Source organism: Mobula birostris, chromosome 12 (genome assembly GCF_030028105.1).
Source record: "Mobula birostris isolate sMobBir1 chromosome 12, sMobBir1.hap1, whole genome shotgun sequence".
NCBI classification, from domain to species: Eukaryota; Metazoa; Chordata; class Chondrichthyes; order Myliobatiformes; family Myliobatidae; genus Mobula; species Mobula birostris.
In genome coordinates this window covers 101,601,649-101,622,847 of record NC_092381.1, presented here as the reverse complement: position 1 = coordinate 101,622,847, position 21,199 = coordinate 101,601,649, and the positions used below count along the sequence as shown (strand labels likewise).

The 21,199-nt window shown below is 42.2% G+C and overlaps 1 protein-coding gene across 1 annotated transcript in view; it reads left to right on the top strand.

Moving 5' to 3' along the window:
• The window catches only part of LOC140206151 (probable voltage-dependent R-type calcium channel subunit alpha-1E), a 632,362-nt gene that overhangs the window by 2,876 nt on the left and 608,287 nt on the right, over positions 1–21,199 (top strand). The gene's annotated exons all lie outside the window — the stretch shown is intronic.

The window sequence follows — 21,199 nt, the reverse complement described above, 5'->3', positions numbered from 1 at the left end:
GGCTGTGCACTTCATTGATTTTCAATGTCACACATGTGGCTTTATGTTGTATTCTTGACATATTGTAGAAAATTTTCATCTGCTGGACTGAGCTATTAAATGGCTTCGCTACTTGTTTCAATCATCAATGCAGGTAATTTTTTTTTACCATTTAATCAGTGTGTGAGAGTACATTGTTATGCAGAATTGTAATGAGGTAAGCTAACTTGTAGCTGGCATTAACACTGCTTCTTGATTTGTTGATTTGACTGGATGCCTTCAGTGAACTCTAAGAGATTTTCTCTGAATTTCTCCTCCACCCAACTCACAATTTGTGATGCACCTTGAAATGTGGTAGTGTTAGCACAAGCCTTCACCCAGAGTTGCCTCATGATTATACTTGTGCTTTCACTGTGTACCGCTGTCTAATGCCAGTTAAGAATGGGTCTTTTACTGTAGCCCATGGTTGGATCAGGTTGGTTTCTGCTTTTGGTTGATCCCAAATGGTGATGGAATATGTTGTTGGCAGTAGTTGTTGCCTGATACCTGAGTAGTACAGAAATGTTAAGCACTTTATAAAATTAATATATGTGCACATTTCAATGGAAGTATACATTTCCCATCCTGGGGATATTTCGGGAAGGAAGAGTAGACCAACTTTCCGATGCCAATCCAGTGCTGATGAAGGAACGGTCAATATGTTTCCAAGTAGACACAGTGCAAGACCTGGAGATGAGGGTTTATCTTGGAAGAAATATTAAGCTTCTTGTTTGTGCATTTGTACATGTTTGAATGACAACATAGTCACGGTGTTGCTAAATTTTAGTGCTTGTTTGCTCAAGAACTGTATGATTGAAGGGAAGCATCTGTTCTTGAACTTGAGAGTGTAGATTTCTGCTTGATGGTATGGATTGGATGGTGGGATCATTGGATGAAGCGGTGCTTGCTGTAGATACCACCAATTATGGGGAGCGATGTGTGTGACATACTGGCAGAGACAATGGGTGTGGGAAGTGGTTGGGTTGAGTCCTGGCAATTTGTTTGTAGGAAGTGCTGCTGACGAACCTTGTATTGCTGATTCATGTCATATCTGTGGTCTAAGGCGTCAGGATTTGTTTAGGGTGCCAGATGCTAATCAAATAAGTTACTTTAGTCCCTGGAGTGTTGAGCAGCAATTAGACTCAGACGGGTCAGATCAGATGAGAACTTCAGGTTTCCTTCTCTATAGAATATTGTCACTGAGCAATATAGCATGGGTATAGACAGGCCCTATGGCCCACCCAGCTTGACCCAGTTTCAAAGTTTAGAGTTCAGCCCGTGCCTCCGCCGATTCATCCAAGGGCTTAAATAAATCAGAATCAGAACCGTGTCTTGAAATTTGTTGTTTTGCAGCAACACAGAGCCAAGAGATAAATTGACTATAATTATAAAATAAATAATGCAAAAAATGGAATAATTATGTAGCGTAATGGGTTTGTGGACTGTTCAGAAATTTGATGGCAAAGGTGAAGGTGCTGTTCCTAAATCATTTGAATGTGGGTCTTGAGGCTCTATTACCTCCTTCCCCATGGAGGTAATGAGAAGAGAGGCCATGCCCCAGATGGTGAGTGAACTGAGTGATGGGTGTCACCTTCTTGACGTGGAGAGGGTCATGCCTGTGATGGAGCCAGCTGAATCCATAAAGCTGCAGCCCTTTGCAGTCCTGTACATTGGAGCCTCAGTGCGAGGCTGAGATGCAGCCAGTCAGAATCCTCTCCACTGTAGAAATTTGCAAGCGTCGTTGGTGACGCACCGAATCTCCGTGAACTCTTAAACAAGTAGAGCTGCTGGTGTGCTTTCTTCTGATTATACAAATGTGTTCGATTCATTCAAATCGTTATATATAGTGGCACGTACATACATGCAAACCTACTATACATAATAATAGATGAATGAAATTATACCATTGAACCTGCCTCAACCACTCCCTCTGGCAGCTTATACTCACCACCTTATGCATGAAAAATGTTGTTACACAGGTCCCTTTAAAATCTTTCCTCCTTTCATCGTAACATATAACTCCCGTAGCCTTGGACTCCCCTGCCATGGGGAAAAGACTGTTACCATCTACTTCATAGAAGTGCTTAAATCTATGAGAGGCATCAGTAAGGTCCCCGCTCATTCTCTTGTGTTCTAAGGAATAAAGACATAGCCCAACAAATACCTCCCTGTAATTTGTGCCCTCTAGTCCTGGCAACTAGTGTCACAGAGTCACAGAGAGTCATAGAGCACTACAGTGCGGAAACATGACCTTTGGCCCATCTACTTCATGCTGAACTGTTATTCAGCCTAGTCCCATCGACTCGCACCTGGACCATAGCCCTCCATACCCTACCCATGTAGTTATCTAAACTTCTCCTCAATGTTACAATCAAACCCGTATCCACTACTTCCACTGACTGCTCATTCCACATTCATATCACCCTCTGAGTGAAGAAGTTCAATCTTAGATTCCCCTAAAATGTTTCACCTTTCACCTTAATCTATGACCTACTCTCTACTCTCAACCAACTTTGGAGGAAAAATCTTGCTTGCATTTACGCTTGTATATGCCCCTCATAATTTTGTATACCTCTATCAAATATCCCCTCTTTCTCTTATTCTCCAGGAGATAAAGTCTTAATCCATTCAGACTTTTCCTATAACTCAGGTCCTCAAGTCCCGACAGCATCTTGTAAATTTTCTCTGTACTTTTTGAATTTTATTATATCTTTCCTGTAGGTAGGTGACCAGAACTGCTCATAATATTCCAAAATGGACCTCACCAACATCTTCACACAACTTCAACATAACATTCCAGAGTACGTAATACTCTGATTTATGAATGCCAATGTGACAAAATCTCTCTTTATGACCCTATCTATCTGTGATACCACTTTCAAGGATTTATGGATCTGTATTCCTAGATTTGTTCTACCACGCTTCTCAGTGCCCTCTGTTTACTCTATAAATCCTAACCCTTTGTTGACCTTCCAAAGTGCATCACCACACTCTTGTCTGCATGTAATTCCATCTGCCATTTTTCCAGATGGTTCAGATCCTTGTGTAACCTTTGATAGCTTTCTCTCGCTGTTGACTGTGCTCCCAATCTCGGTGTCATTCCCAAATTTGCTGATCCAATTTACTACATTATCATCCAAATCCCTAATATAGGTGACAAACAACAATGGACTCAGCACCAATTCCTGTGGCATATCCCTAGTTACAGGCCTCCAGTCAGAGAGGAAGCCATTTACTACCATTCTCTGGCTTCTTTCTATTGAATCCAATTTATACTAAATGCCAAGCGACCGAACCATCTTGATCAGTCTCCCGTGTGGAACTTAGTCAAAAGTCGTGCTAAAGTCCATGTAGACCATGTCCACCGTTTTTCCTGATCAACTTTCCTGGTAACCTTCTCAAAAAACTCTGTAAGATTGGTTAGACACAACCCACCGTGCACACAGCCATGTTGAATGTTCCTAATCCTCAGAATACAAAGACGTCCCTTCAGAACAGAGCTGAAGCAGAATTTCTTTAGCCAGAGGGTGGAAAATCTGTGGAATTTATTACCACAGGCAGCTGTGAAGGCCAAGCCACTGGGTATATTTAAAGCAGAGATTGAACATTTCTTGTTTAGTAAAGGTGTCAAAGGTTATGGGGAGAAGGCAGCAGATTGAGAGGGATAATAAATCAAACATGGAGCAGACCCAAAGGGCCGAATAGTCTAATTCTGCTCCTATGTCTTATGATCTTGTCTTAATCAGGATCAGTCTGTCCAAATACTCATATATCCTGTCTCTTCGAATGCCTTCCAATAATTTACCCACTACCACTGTCTGGATCACTGGCCTATAATTTCCTGGCTCATTCTTGGTCTTTCTTGAACAATGGAATGGCATTAGCTGTACTCCAATCCTTCAGCACCTCACCTGTGGCTAAGGACATCTTAAATACCTCAAAATTGAAAGTAATTTTATTATCAGATTATATGTATGTCACCATATTACCCAATTTCCCTCGGGATCAATGAAGTATGACTATGACTATATAGAACTCTGAGATTAATTTTCTTGTGGGCATATTCAGCAAATCAATAGAATAGCAACTATAACAGGATCAATGAAAGATCAACCACTGAGAGGATTCCTGCAATTTCTGCACTAGCCTCCCACCAGGTGCAAGGGGATACCTTGTCAGGTACCCCTTTGCATCTAATGGGCCATCCTAATTTGCCTCACAAAAGCAAGCATTTCCTTATCTGTAATCCAGATACAGTTCTTGACCTCAGTGCTGCTTTGCCTCAGTTCTTTCAGGTCTTGAGTCTATCTTCGAGTAAATATAGAAGCAAAAAGATCGATTTAAGATCTCCCCCATCTCTTCATTCTCCATGCATAGATGGCCATGCTGATTTTCAAGAGGACTAATTTTGTCTCTTGTTCACCTTTTACTCTTAATGTGTCTGTAGAAGCCCTTGGAATCCTCTTCATATTGTCTGCTAAGGCACCCTCTCCTGATTTCCTTCTTGTGTGTTTTCTTCATGTGTTCTTTGCTGTCTATATTTGGTATGCACCTCCTTTTTCTTAACCAGGACCTCAATATCACTCAAGAAAAGATTCCCTAAACCTAAGCCTTGCCTTTTATTGTAACAGGAACATACAAGCTCTGCACTCTCAATATTTCACTTTTGAAGACCCTACCCTTTTGCCAAGCATACCTTTACTAGTTGAAGAGTTTTTTTTTGTGACTGTCCAAAAATGTAACTTGGACTGATGCCAACATATTAAAAGACATTTAATTCTTTAAAGAAATGAAAAAGAAAAGGTGAACAGAAGGTCTAGTGATCACTAGTGATCTTGTCACTAGTGCTCGGTCAACATTAGAGTCCTAACTGCAATAGTGGTTGTGGAACCTCTTCACCCAAGCTGAGATATGGGAGCAGACTGCTTCATAATCTGAGAAATTGTGCATGCAGCTCAACACTTTTCAATCATCAATAAAAGTCCCAATTCAGACAAGAGCTCAGAGAGTGGTGGGTTTCTGTCGTGGGGAGGGAGAGGGATATATATCAAGGTATTATATAAAGTAGAGGATGGGAACTATCACTCATATTCTGTCCAATCGTAACACTCATTCAACAGGATTATATGGTCATGATCACATTGATGTTTATAGAAGTGTGCTGTATGTAAATTAGAAGCCACATTTGGCAATGCCGCCGCATTTGACATATACTTCATTGGTTAAATTCTGCCTTGGAACACCACAAGAAACGGAAAATTCTCCTTATAATTCCTTAACTAATCCTCTTCCTTCAATCGTTTTTCACTCTTCTGGAAAAATCAGACATTCTACACGGAGGCCGATGACCAGTGGTGTGCCTCAGGGTTGGGTTCTGGGACCCCTACTCTTTGTGAGTTTTATAAATGGCCTGGATGAGGAAGTTGAGGGTTGGGTTAGTAAACTTGCTAATGACACAAAGGTTGGGGGTGTTGTGGATAGTGTGGAGGACCGTCCGAGGTTACAGCGGGACATTGATGCAAAACTGGGCTGAGAAGTGGCAGATGGAGTTCAACCCAAATAAGTGTGAGATGGTTCATTTTGGAAGATCTAATATGATGGCAGAATATAGCATTAATGGTAAGACTCTTGGCAGTGTGGAGGATCAGAGGGATCTTGGGGTCTGAGTCCATAGGGCACTCAAAGCTGCTATGCAGGTTGACTGTGTGGTTAAGAAGGCGTATGGTGCATTGGCCTTCATCAATCGTGGGATTGAGTTTAAGAGCCAAGGGGTAATGGTGCAGCTATATAGGACCCTGGTCAGACCCCACTTGGAGTACTGTGCTCAATTCTGGTTGCCTCACTACAGGAAGGATGTGGAAACCATAGAAAGGGTGCAGAGGAGATTTACAAGGATGTTGCCTGGATTGGGGAGCATGCCTTATGAGAATAGGTTGAGAGAACTTGGCCTTTTCTGCTTGGAGTGACGGAGGATGAGAGGTGATCTGATAGAGGTGTACAAGATAATGAGAGGCATTTATCATGTGGATGGTCAGCGTCTTTTCCCCAGGGCTGAAATGGCTAGCACGAGAGGGCATAGTTTTAAGGTGCTTGGAAGTAGGTACAGAGGAGATGTCGGGGTAAGTTTTTTTTACGCAGAGTGGTGAGTGCGTGGAATGGGCTGCCGACGGCGGTGGTGGAGGCGGAAACGATAGGGTCTTTTAAGAGACTCCTGGATGGCTACGTGGAGCTTAGAAAAATAGAGGCCTATGGGTAAAACCTAGGTAGTCCTAAGGTAGGGACATGTTCGGCACAGCTTTGTGGGGTGAAGGGCCTGTATCGTTATGTACGTTTTCTATGTTTTCTGCTGCCTCACTCTTCCCGCAGCCCAGAATCTGTTCCAGACTAGTTCCACTGCCCTGTTTTTCTCATTAGGAAGAACCTAAGCTGATGTTAATGCCCCTCTCTTTGCCCATAGGATGATCCTATTGAGAGATCAAGTTTGGGAGAGGTCTTTCAAGTCCATCATTGCAAGTTGGAGTTTCAGTTGAGCGTCATTGTGTAAAGTTCAGAACCTTGCACTGCCGTTCCCTTATCTTTATGGAGGGAATTTAAATTTGACTTCAATAGGACTTGTATATGCATACAGAGATCTATGTTTGTCTTCATTATGCTTATTGGTTGATTGATTGTCACAGTCTACAACCCTGCTGGGACCCCAACGTGTGTTTCTGTTGAGGTGGTTTGTATCTGAAATGATAGGAAAAATTCATTTGGGGATGAATTTTTAACTGGAATCCAATCACAGGATTCTTGGATTGGGAGTGGGGGAGAGAGATTTTATAGCTAGAATGTCAGACTTGCAGCAGTGAATCTGCATTAATAATATCAATTTGCCAGAGGAACTCAATGAGGCAGGTAGCGTCTGTGGGGGGCCGGGGATGGGGGGGAGAGAGGGATAAGAATTGTTGATGGTTCAGGCCAAAAGACCCTCTCAACCTATTGAGTTCCTCTAGCACATTGTGTGTTGCTTGAGATTAAAGCATCTGCAGTCTCTTGTGTCTCTGCTTTCTGTTTTGAATCTGACTGAAGTTTGAGCTGGACAAGTCAATGAGTTACATTCTGGAATGGGGAGTGTGAGCACTTGTAAATAAATACTACTGATGAGATTGTAGCATTGTTAATGCATGCTGCAGTCCTGGTCACTGAATTTCTGGCTGCTGTTGCTTTGTGATGGCAATGAGTGTGACGGGGGTGCCTGCTGTTTGTGAGTTGTTACCTTGCTGAGTGTTAAACGCAGGGCTTGCTTGATCATGAAGCGCTGAGAGGAACCGGGTGGGCAACAGTTTTCTGCTTTGCTTTGAATAATTAATATTCTGCAGATCATTGCAAATAAAATCCAAAGGATTATGCTTTCAGTTGCTTCTTAAACAGACTGTTGATCTGCGGTAGTTGCTTTGTGTTCATTGGTTATGCGGAGCCCCTCCCCAAACAGCCCACACCAGGGCTGCCTCACAACTGGGCAACAATGCTTTGCGCTCTCCCGTTGTCCAAATGCTGATCCAGATTTGAGCCCAGTCGGATACCAGCTCTTCCCATGGGCAGTGGATGTGAATAAACTGATTAATATTCCATCAGGCACATGGCTGAATATTTAATATGAGGACACAGCACTGAATTTTCCGCAGCTGTTTCTCAATCTCTACTACTGAAGTCGGTGGAGGCAATATCCGATCGTTTTATCCTTATAAACATTAACAAATCTTCTGCAATGCAATTTAGAGGAAGCCTTCTTTCTGAGTATAGAGAGAGAGAGAGAGATAGGGATGAAGAGCACACATTTCCCCCGAGTGAAGAACAGCGGACTATTAGACCCTGTAAACACAAAGGAGCTCTCATATTATTGAATTTACAAGTCAGACTTACATATGTGTATTCTAACAAATGGCAGAACTAGTTTACCCTCTCTCTCCACTTAGAGTAATTGTTCTTTATTGATCTTGTGTACTTTTAATGCCAGTCATTGCAGTGCTGTGGAGGAATAGCTACCATATTGGAAAGATTTTTGTCTATTTTATGACTTGTGGATGTCTGTACAAATGGAGTTAGTTTATTACCCTGGGACAGTCTGTGTCCTTTACCAATTCTGTCTTGGGAGGACCATAACTCCAGTCACAAAGCCATTCTTCACCAATGAAGGCAATCAGTTACTGTTAGTGGGATCCTTAGCTATCCTGGAATCACCACAGACCAAATATATCATCACCTTATTCCAACAAAGGTTACTTGAGGGCAAAAGGGCATGTGTGTGCTTTATATTTCCCATCCCCATCTAATGTAGAGCATAAATGTTATCCCCTTACCCCACCTCTGTGCTACATGCCTGCAAATTAATGCAAACACCTAGCAATTCAACAAATACACAGATACACCGTGATCCTTTCTGCCAGCAGCCTCACCCCATCACTCAGTGGCTGACCTGTATCTCCATTTCTCTCACTCCTTAACAATCGCAAGCTCCAACTGTCTTCTCATCAGCATTTCAAGAGACTGGAATTGCAAATATGTTTTTTTTAATAAACATTAATACTTGAAACATATGTTGCATCATGTGACAAGATTCAATTGCAGTTTCAAACCAGTTGCAGAAGGCATGAAGTGTTCTTGCAGCTATTTGTCACAGATGCAGACGTCTCTGTGAACCAATTAATGGTGATCAGCAGAAGCAAGGGCCAGTGTCACACCCACTGAGCGTTGTGACTCACTGCTGCTGGGCTGCAAATGGATCAGAAAGAGATTCACCTCACCCACCAATCCCTTGCCTGACTGATTCCACTATTTGGGAGGTATCAGAGTAAATCAAAGGAGAAGGCACTCAGGGTAACGAGAAAAATAAAAATAAAAATTGTTGCAGTGGTAGGCAAGACTAACATTTACTTCTTTGACCTCTGCAAAGAAATGTGCCTTTGAAGTGGTCAGCCTTGTCTTGGCCAGTTTAACTCGCCTCATCCATGGTGCCTTTCTTTGCAGATGCCGTTTGCCCACATTAGGACCATGTCCCTCTACTCCTTTCCTGTCCAAATGCTTTGTAACTGTATCTGCCTAGCCCATCTCCTCTGGCAGCTTGTTTCAGTAACCATCAGTGAGAAAAACCTGTCCTTTAGATCTTGTTTCTTAACCTGCGCCTCTAGTTTTAGACTAACCAGCCCTGGAATAGAGACCATCTATCCTATCTATGCCCCTCTGGAAGGTCACTCCTCAGCCTCCTTTGCACCAGGGAAAGTAGTTGCAGCCTATCCAATCTCCCTGCTTTCCTTGCGGCCCTGTCCATCTGTGTTGCCACTTTCCATGAGCTATGGACTTTCACCACAAACCCTTTTATGTATATCAACAATCCTAAGGTCACTGCCACTTACTCAAAATGTCCTACCAGAACTTGACCTCACAAAGTGCAATACCTCACACTTATCTGTATTAAATTCCATCTGCCAACTCTCTGCTCAACTTTCCAGCTGAACTATGTCTTACTGTATCCTTAGACATCCATTTTTGTTACCTGCAACTCCTTTTATCTTAGTTTCATCTGCAGACTTACTAATCAGACCACCTATCTTCTCATCCAAGTCATTTATAGATGTTACAAACGTCAAAGGTCCGAGCACTGACCCTTGCAGCACCCTAGTGGTTGCAGACTTCCAGTAAGAATAAAATCACTACTAACCTCTGCTTCCTATCACCCAGTCAGTTTCAAATCATTTTGCCAATGCTCCTTGGATTACTTGTGCCTTAAACCTTTGATCAGACTGCTTTGTGGATTCTTGTGTTGAGTTATGTTGTTCACCTAGCTAGCCCTAATTTCCTGATCTCAACCCGTATCTCTCCAGTCACCTCCCCACAATATATCCATCCTGAAGTGCTTCTTAAATGATATTATTGTACCTGCCTCCAATACTTCCTGTGGCAGCTCATTCCATATACTCACCACTCTCTGCATGAAAAATTTACCCCTCAATTTCCTTTCAAAAAGCAAAGGTGTACTGTTGAGACTTTATAAAGCACTGGTGAGGCATCACTTGGAGTACTGTGTGCAGTTTTGGGCTCCTTATCTTAGAAATTGGAGAGGATTCTAAGGAGGTTCATGAAAATGATTCCAGGATTGAATGACTTGTCATACTAAGAACATTTGATGGCTCTGGGCCTGCATTCACTGGAATTTAGGAGAATGGTGGGGGGGAGGGATAGATTGAAATCTATATGGTGAAAGGCCTTGATAGAGTGGACGTGGAGAGGATATTTTCTATGGAGGGAGCGTCTAAGACCAGAGTACAAAGCCTCAAAATAGAGGGGCATCCTTTTAGAACAGAGATGAGGAGGAATTTCTTTAGCTAGAGAGTGGTGAATGTGTGGAATTCATGGCCACAGGCAGCTGTGGAGGCCAAGTCTTTATGTATATTTAAGGCAGAGGTTGATAGGTTCTTGATTGGTCAGGGCATAAAGGGATACGGGGGAAGGCAGGAGATTGGGGTTGAGAGTCAAAATGGATCAACCATGATGAAATGGTGGAGCAGTCTCAATGGGCCAAATGGCTTAATTCTGCTACTATATTTTATGATATTATGGTCTAAATCTTTCCTCTGTCACCTTAAATCTCTGTACCCTAATTTTGGAATCTTACCCTGGAGAAAAGATGGTTAATGTCCACCTTATCTATGCCTCTGATAATATTAAACATCTCTATGAGGTCACCCTCACCTTCCTGTGTTCCAAGGAATAAGGAGCTAACCTGGTCGACCTCTCCCTATAATTCAGTCCCTGTAATACTGGCAATACCCTCATAACATTTTCTTGCACTATTTCCAGTTTAAGCATATTTTTCATGTTACAGGGTGACCAAAGCTACACAGGACTCCCAAGTACCACCAACAACTCACCAACAACTTACTTAAATGGAATATCCCAACTTCTATACTCAGTACCTGACTGATGAAGGCCAGTGTGCTGAACATCTTTTTCACAAATTACGCACTTGTACTCCTAGGTTCTTCTGTTCCATTACATTCCCTAGTGCCCTGCTATGCATACTGTCAATCCTACACTGGTTTGGCTTTCCAAAATGCATCACCTGACATTTATCTGTGTTGAAATTCATTTGCCATTCCTTGGATTACTCCCCTGTAATCTACAAAAAACTTCAGAAGTCCTTATGGAACAGGTCTACCACTTTCCTTTATCAATTTTCTTAGTTGCCTCCTCAAAAACCTCAGTTTTGTGAGCCATCTCCCTGCCCAAAGCCATGCAAGCTTCTCCTAACCAGCTCCTGCCTTTCCAAGTGAACATAAACTCTGCACTTAAACCCTTCTCTAACAACTTTCCACTACAGATGTAAGGCTTTACCATTCTGTAGCTGCCAGGCTTGTACCTACTGCCCTTTTCGAACAAGAGGACAGCATTAGCCGATCGCCAGACTTCTGATCTTTCACCCAGGCTAACGAAGATGCAAAAATCTTAATCGGAGCAATTTCTCGTTCTGTATCATCTTGGGATAAATTACACCTTAAGACCTTACGACATAGGGACAAAATTAGGCCATTTGGCTCATCGAGTCTGCTCCACCATTCCATTATGGCTGATTTATTATCCCTCTCAACCCCCTTTCTTCTGCCTTCTTCCTGTGACCTTTGCCACTCTGATTAATCAAGAACCTTTCAACCTCCGCCTTAACTATACCCAATGACTTGGCCTGCACAGCCATATGTGGCAATGAATTCCACAGATCCCCGCCCTCTGCCTAAAGAATTTTTTTCTTCCTCTCCGCTCTAAATGGACATCCTCTAATCTGAGGCCATGCCCACTGGTTCTAGACCACCTGCCCCCCCACTATAGGAAACTTCTTCTCCACATCCACCCTATCTAGGCTTTTCAAAACTTGATAAGTGTCAATGAAATTCCTTCTCATTCTTCTAAGTTCCAGAGAGCACAGGCCCCGATCCATCAAATGTTCCTCATATGTTAATCCTTTCATTCCTGGGATCATTCCCGTAAACCTTCTTTGGACCATTTCCAATGCTGCTAGCATACCTTTTCTCAGATAAGGGCCCAAAACTGCTCACAATACTCTGAAGTGTCGTCTGACCAATTCCTTATAAAGCTTCAGCATTACATCCTTGCTTTTGTATTCTAATCCTCTTGAAATGAATGCTAAAATGGAGTTTGCCTTCCCTACACTGATTTAACCTGCAGGTTAATCTTTAGGGAATCTTGCATGAGCCTCTTTGCACCTTTGATTTTTGAATTTTCTCCCCATTTAGAAAATAGTACACACCTTTATTCCTTCTACCAAAGTGCATGACATTGTAATTATCTAGTGTATATTGCATTTTTTCCACTTCTTTGCCCATTTCCCCAATCTGCCCAAGTCCTTCTACGGACACCCTGCTTCCTCAACACTAACTGCTCCTCCACTTTATCTCATGATCACAAACATGGCCACAAAGCCATCAGTTCTTTCATTCAAAATCATTGACTTATAACGTGAAAAGAAGCAGTCCCAGCCCCGACCCCTGCAGCACACTGCTAGTAACCAGCAGCTTTATTCCGACTGTTTTTCTCCTACCGGTCTGCCAATCTTCTATCCATGTTAGAACATTTCCTGTAATACCACGGGCTCTTATCTTGTTAAGCAGCCTCATGTGTGGCACCTTGTCAAAGGCTTTCTGAAAATCCAAATAAACAACATCCATTGACTCCTTTGTCTATCCTGCCTGTTATTTCCTCAATTTGTCAGCCAAGTTATCCCCTTGAGAAAATCAAGCTGACTTTGGCCTATTTTATCATCTCCCTCCAAGTACCCTGAAACCTCATCCTTTATAATAGGCTGCAACATATTTCCAACCACTGAAGTCAGGCTAACAGGCTTATAATTTCCTTTCTTCTGTCCCCCTCCCTTCTTAAAGAGTGGAGTGACATTTACAATTTTCCATTCTTCAGGAACCATTCCAGAATCTAGTGATTCTTAAAAGATAATTATTAATGCCTCCACATTCTCTTCACCTACCTCTATCAGAACTCTGGGGTGTAGTCCATCTTGTCCTGTTGACTTATCTATCTTCAGACTTTTCAGCTTCCCAATCACCTTCTCCTTGGTAATAGCAACTGCACTCTCTTCTGACCCCTGACACTCTTGAATTGCTTCCACACTGCTAGTTTCTTACACAGTGAAGACTGATTCTAAGTACTTATTGAGTTCATCCACCATTACTTTGTCCTCCGTTACTACCTCTCCAGCGTCATTTTCCAGCGGTCTGATATCCATGCTCACCTCTCATTTACTCTTTAAGTATCTGAAAAAACTTTCTGTATCTTCTTCTATATTATTGGCTAGCTTGCATTCATATTTCATCGTTTCTTTCCTTATGACTTTTTTAGTTGCCTTCTGTTGGTTTTTAAAACTTCCCAATCCTCTACCTTCCCACTATTTTTTTTAAAATATGCCCTCTTTATAGCTTTTATGTTGTCTTTGACTTCCCTTGTTAGCCACGGTGGCCTCATCCTCCTTTTAGAATACTTCTTCATCTTTGGGATGAATCTATCCTGCGCCATCTGAATTGTTCTCAGAAGTTCTAGCCATTGCTCTTCTGCCTTCATTCCTTCTAGCGTCCCCTTCCAATCAACTTTGGCTAGATTCTCTGTCATGCCTCTGTAATTCCCTTTCCTCCACTATAATACTGATACATCTGATTGTAGCTCCTCCTCCTCAAACCGTAGAGTAAATTCTATCATATGATCACTGCCTCCTAAGAGTTCCTTTACCATAAGCTCCCTAATTAAAGCTTGTTCATTGCACCCAATCCAGAATTGCCTTCTCCCTAGCAGGCTCAACCATAGGCTGCTCTATAAAGCATTCTAATACCCTCTCTTGGGATCCAGCACCAACCTAATTTTCCCAATCTACCTACATATTGAAATCCCCCATGATTATCGCAACATTGTCCTTTTTGCAAGCCTTTTCCATCTTCCATTTGTAATTTGTATTTCACATCCTGGCTACTGTTTGGAAGGCTAAATGTAACTTCCATCAGGGTCTTTTTACCCTCTCAATTTCTTAACTCTACCCACAAGGATTCTATACCTTCTGATCCTATTTTACCTCTTTCTAACAATTTGATTTCATTTTTTTACCAATAAAGTCAACCAGCCAACCCACCCCTTCTGCCTATCTTCCTGTGCTTGAATACAATGTGTACACTTGGTTGTAAGCTCCCAACTATGAACTTCTTTCTCAGAGATGTCTGTAACATCATGACTGCCAATCTCTAACTGCACTACAATATCATCTAACTTATTCTGTATACTGCATGAATTCAAATATAACACTTTCAGTCCTCTATTCATCACTGTTTTTGATTTTGGCCCCCTGCTACACCTTAACTTATCCCACTAACTGCAATTTTGCCTTTTCATCTGCCTGTTCATTCTCATCATCTCACTGCATCTGGTTCTATACCAGCTGTCCCATCCTTAGCCCTATCTCTCCAGTTCCCATTCCGGAAAATTAGTTTAAACCCTCTTGAACTGCTGTAGCAAACTGCCTGCAAGGATATCGGTTCCCTTCAGGTTCAGGTGTAACCTGTCCTTTTTCTATTGGTCATACCTTCCCCAGTGAGATCCCAATGATCCAGAAGTCTGATACCATGCCCCATGCACCAATTCTTCAGCTACGCATTCATCTGTCTATCTTATCCTCACTGGCATTTGACACAAGCATCAGTCCAAAGATTACTACCCTGGAGAAAACTTTTTAAATTTGTTTTTTAAATTTATTCTGGATACTTTCATAACCTCTCCTGCATTTAAACTATTTAGTTTACAGACACACTTCAACTTTTCCCACTGACTGCAATCTTTCCCTATCAACCGCATATCCTTCCTTACAGTCTTACTGTACAGTGCATCTACTGGTATGTCAACTGCCCTATCCTCTTCTCTGTCCCTGCCAAATTAGTTTTAAACCTTTACAAAAGCTTGAGCAAACCTGATCACAACATGACTGTTCCCCCACAAGTTCAGGTGTGACCCACTATTTTTGTACAGGTCGTCCGTTAGTCTTGCGAGACCACGGATCTGCACCTGGAAAGTCTTCACTCTCCAGGGTGCAAGGTTGTATGGAAGACCAGCAGTTGCCCATGCTGCAAGTCTCCCCTCTCCACGACACCAATGTTGTCCAAGGGAAGGGCATTAGGACCCATACAGCTTGGCACGAGTGTGGTCGCAGAGCAATGTGTGATTAAGTGCCTTGCTGAAGGACACAACACGTTCCCTCGGCTGGGGCTCGAACTCACGACCTTCAGGTCACTAGTCCAATGCCTTAACCACTTGGCCACATGCCCACAGCAGGTCATACCTTATCTGAAACATTACCTCTGCACCAATTCCTCAGCCATGCATTCATCTGCCAAATCATCCTATTCTTATCTTCATCACCATGTGGCACAGGCAGTAATCTATAGATTACTACACTTCAGGTCCTGCTTCTCAGCTTTCTACCTAGCTGCCTATATTCTCTCTTCAGGACTTAATCCCTTTTCCTACCCACGTTGTTGGTACCAATAAGTACTACAACTTCTGGCTGCACACCCTTCCCTTTCATATCCTGGTTGACAGAGTCATTTCATGACCTCTTCTAATGTCTTTCTTAAGTTTTTTCCTGTATCACTGTAAATTTCAAAAGACTTATTCAATGCCAATTCCCTACACCTAACATACCCTTTCTTCTTTTTCCTGATCAAGCGCTGTGAATTGAAGTTTCCTTAAACTTGGTAAATTGGTTTATTTTGTTAGATACAGTGAAAAATGTTTTGCATTCCATCCATACAGATAATTTCATCTAATCCGATATAAGAATGCAGATAAAGTTTTACAGAGAAAGTAAAAGTGTAGACTTATACTAAGTGCATGGCCATATCTGGGTAGATTGCAATGTCAAGAGTTCATCTTATCATACAAGAGGTCTGCTCAATGTCTTATAACAGCAGGATAGAAGGAGATCTTGAGCACTGTGGTCCATGCTCTCAGGATTTTGTATCTTCTGTTTGATGGGAAGTGGGAGAAGAAAGGACGTCTGGGGTGGAGGTAGCTTTGATTGTGCTGGCTGTTTTTCTAAAGCAGCGAGAGGAGTGCGTGCAATCCATGGAAGGGAGGTTGGTTTCTGTAATGTGCTGAGTTGTGTGCACAATTTGCTGAAGTGTCTTCTGGTCTCAGGAAGAAAATACCTAGCTGTCAAGAATGGTATTTGAACCCTGCATCCAGTGAGATTGCGAACTGAATGCAGTGCCTTGAATCACTTAGCCATCCCGATGATCAACTTTGCTTCTTACCCTTTCTGAGACATGCTGCCTCTGAGCTCTTACACATCCCCTAATTATTGGATATTGTTTTCCCCTCTAGCAGCTGCTTCCAATAGACTTCCAAAGAGTTCCTGTCATATACTATTGAAATCTACCTTCCCCTTGTTAAGAGTTCTATCTTGAGGACCAACTTCATCTTTCTCCATTGTGACCTCTGGATTTCTCTGCAGACACTTTAGCCACTTGCCTGTCTTATTCTCTAGGGTCAAGTAAACTCCCACCCTAGTAGGGCTCTGTACATAGTTCTTCAGAAAACCCTGTCCAATGCATTTTACAAATTCCTCCACGTCTGATCCTCCTAGATTAAAGCAATCTGTCTCAATATTGGGGAAGTTAACCCCCCCACCCCCACTAATATAACCATGAAATTTTACAGACTTCTGTGTCTGCCTACATGTCCTTTCTCCAAGTCCCACTGAAAATTGGGAGACAAATAGAATAACCCCATCATAATACAGCATCTTCTTATTGCTTAGCTTCAGCTGTATAACCTGATTGGCTGATCCTTCAGGAGATCCTTCCTAAGTATGGCTCTTCCTGTCAGAAGAGCAACCACCTTCTCTTTTTGCCCCGAATCTGTCATGTCTGACACTTCTGTACCATAGAGCATTAAGCTGCCAGTCCAACACTTCCCTCAAGGTGTTCTGTGATTGCAATCCCTTGTGCTAATCCACACTCTCAGCTCCTCTGTTTAACCTGTAAGATAGATGAGCTGAGTGTCAGGATCAGTGCATTGCTTCCTCATACCCTCTTCTATGTCAACGACACCATCATGTCAGCTGCAGATTTGCTAATCAAATCTCCTACATTCACATTTACATCATTAGTATACGGTATGTAACAATTAGTGATACGTTTGCAGGTCAGGCCCCTAGGCATTATAGCAATAGTTTTAACTCATTGAGGCCCTTATTGTGATGCCAATAGCTTTCCGATTTGAAGCCGTGGCTGCTATGCAATAATATTATCAGCCAAGGTTCTTTGGGCTATGCCAATAACTACCAGCTGAGACCCCAGTTGTTGTGCTAATAACTAAACTGTTATTGTTCATAACTCATTATAGACAATCACTTGGATATTGACTTATTTTCTTTTTTTAATAGAGCATGGAAACAGGCCCTTTAGCTCAACTAGTCCATGCCAAATACAGCATCTTTCCTGCTAGTCCGAGTTGCCAACATTTGACCCACAACCCCCCAACTCCCTCCCCTCCTTGCACTTATCCAAAATGCTTCTTAAATCTTGCTGTTCTACCCACCTTACACTTCATTCCAGGTACTCCGGTACCTCTGTGTAAACAACTTATCTCTTCAGGTCTCTTTTAAATGTCTCCTTTCTTACCTTTTATCTATGCTCTCTGATTTTGGAATCCTGAACACTGGGAAAATGATGATAACCATCCAACTTATCCACCCCCTTCATGATTTTATAAACCTCTAAAGGTCACCCCTCTTTTTCCTACACTCCAGGGAGCAAAGGTCCAGCTTGGCCTATCTCTCCCTGTAAATAAGGCTCTCTAGTCCAGGCAGCAACACCCCCTCCATACCCTCTCCAACTTGATGATGTCTTTCCAATAACAGGGTGACCAAAACTGAACACAATACAAGTGCAGCCTCACCAACGACTTATATAACTGCAACATCCCTACTTTTAAATTCAGTGTCCTGACTGATGACAGCCAGCATGCTGAACACCTTCTTCCCAACCCCGTCTACTTGTGCGGCTACATTCAGAAAGCTGTCCCTGTTAGTACCCTGCCATTCACTGTGCAAGTCTCGTTCTGATCTGACTATCCAAAGTACATCACCTCACGCTTACCAAGGTTGAAATCCCTTTGTACCATTGTAATTTGCTTCACTATCTACAAGACCCCCTAACTTAGTATCAACTGCAAACTTGCTAATCATACTATGTGCATTCATATTCCAACCATTTTCATAGGTAACGTGTAACAACACTGACCCCTGAGGCACCCCACTAGTCACAGGCCTCCATTTGTAAAATTGACCTTCAACCATCACCCTCTGTGCCTATCATCAGCCAATTCTGAACCCACCTCACTAACTCCTCCTGTATCGCATGCAATTTAACCTTCTAGATCAGCCTGCCATGCAGGACCTTGTCAAAGACCTCACTAAGGTCTATATGGACAACATCCACTGCTCTATCTTCATTTATCCCCTTAATTACCTTTTGGAAAAGTTCCAAAAGAAGCAGTATATCAGACATGACCTGCCACACAAAGCACTATGCTGACTATGCCTGATCAGGCCTTGAATATCTAAGTGATGGTAGATCTTGTCCCTCAGAATTCCCTACAGTAACTTCCTTACAACTGGAGTCAGACTCACCAGCCTGTATTTCCCAGGCCTGTCCTTTACTATCCTTTTTGAACAATGGAATAATATTAGTCACTCTCCAGTCTTGTGGAAGTTGTCAAGGCTCTCGTGTTATGGCAGTACCATTGCTGGATGTTGACAATGTGAGGGAACTAATGTTTCTGTTTGAAGACCTTGGTATCATGGCAATAACTTGACTCTGCAAGGTCTTAGTTTATAGCAGCAACTTCACAGGATGAGCCTCTTGCTTTTTTGGAAGACACTTCACTGGTCAAGGCCCTCAGTTTTTTGCCAATAGCTTTAATAATTCGGGAATCTTAGGTAATTTTTCAGTAGCTCTACTAGTTGTACATGTTTTGGCACAGATTTTATACATTGATACTCCTGGAATTACAACAGTTGGTTTACTAACTTGCTTTCATAGTTTTATGGTTTTCACTTTTCTACTAAAAGCTCTTAACCTCATGGCAATAGTGTCACTAGTTATGATCCCCTGTATTTTGGCTATGACCACGTTAGTGGAGGTGTTGTAGCAATAACTTTTGATATTACACAAGTAATTCATCAAGCCCTTGTGCGGAGGCTATTTGAAGTTCTTGAAGTTTTGCCAAAGCTATTGCTGCTCTGGCATTAATTCAGAATCTGAATGGGGTTTATATCACTGTTTTAAGTGATGTGAAATTTGTTTTGTGGCAGCATTACAGTGCAAAGATAGAAAATAACTTTTAAGTTACAAAATAAATAGTGCTAAAAAAGGAATAGCAATCTAGTGTTCATGGAGTACTCAAAAACTTCATGGCAGAGAGGAAGAAGCTGTTTCTCAACCATTGGTTGGGAGTCTTCTGGCTCCTGTACCTCCTCCCTGATGGTAGTAACGAGAAGAGGGTGTCTCTTGAATGGTGAAGTTTACAGGTTGATAACTTGAGTGTCATGGCAGCAACTTTACAAATTCAGGGCCTTAATGTCATAATAATTACTTTACTAATTAAGACTTCCTTAGCTTAATGACAGTATCTTTTCAATTTGGCAATTTGTTGATGTGATGACTATTTAATAAGTGGTCATTCATGATGTGTCCTGAAGAAGGGTTTTCCATAGATGCTGCCTTACCTGCTGAGTTCTTCCAGCATTTTGTGTGTGTTGCTATTTCAAGTTTACATTTTCTTACAAAATATCTAGATCATTTGACCCATCTAATTTATTCTCTCAGAGCATTTCCACTTGCTTCCTTTTGACTGATGCTCCATTTTGCCATAAAGGCACATGTATTACCAGCAGAGGTTCTTATAACATTATTATTTGTGCCATTAACTTTACTGGTTGGTGAAGTGAAAATGACTTTACTAGTTAATGATCTTGATGAAGTGGAAATAACTTGTCAGATCCTGGATCAAAGTTCAAAGTAAATTTATTATCAGCGTATGTATATGTCACTATATACAACCCTGAGATTCATTTACTTGTGGGCATACACGTTAAATTCAAGAAATTCAATAGAATTAATGAAAGACAACACAACAGGATGAACAAACAACCAGAGTGCAATAGACAACAAACTGTGCAAATACAAAAGAAAAAAAATAATAAATATGCAATAAATATTGAGAACGTGAGGTGAAGAGTTCATAGGTTGTGGGAACATTTCAATGATGGGCAAGTGAAGTTAAGTGAAGTTATCCCCTTTGGTTCAAGAGCCAATGGTTGAAGGGTAATAACTGTTCCTGAACCTGGTGGTGTGGGTCCTGAGGTTCCTGTACCTCCTCCCTGATGTCAGCAGCAAGAAGAGAGCACATCCTGGATGGTGGGGGTCCTTGATGATAGATGCTGCTTTCCTGGAACAGTGCTCTGTGTAGATGAGCTCAGTGGTGGGGAGGGCTGTACCCATGGGCCACATCCACTACTTCTTGTAGGCTTTTCTGTTCAAGCTCATTGGTGTTGGCAGCCAGTCAATATACTCTCCACCACACATCAATAGAAGTTTGTCTCAGGAAGTAGAGGTGCTGCTGTGCTTTCTCTGTAATGACACTTGTGTGTTGGACCCTAGACAGGTCCTCTAAAACAAACTTAAACAAACTAACATTCTCTACCTCTGAACCTCCAATGAGGACTGGCTCATGGACCCCCCTGGTCTTCCCCCTCCTGAAGTTAATAATCAGCTCTGTGGTCTGGCTGACATTGAGTGAGAGGTTGGTGTTTTGACATCACTCAGCTAGATTTTCAATCTCCCTCCTGTATGTTGATTCATCATCACCTTTGATTCGGCCTATGTCAGTGGTGTCATTGGCAACCTTAAATGCGGCATTGGAGCTATACTTGGCCACACAGTGGTAAGTGTAAGGTGAATAGAACAGGGGGCTAAGCACACAGACTTGTGCTGGTGGAGCTTGTGGAGGAGATGTTGTTGCCAATCTGAATGTTCCAGGGTTGAGTGAAGAGACAACGAGATGGCAACGGCTGTAG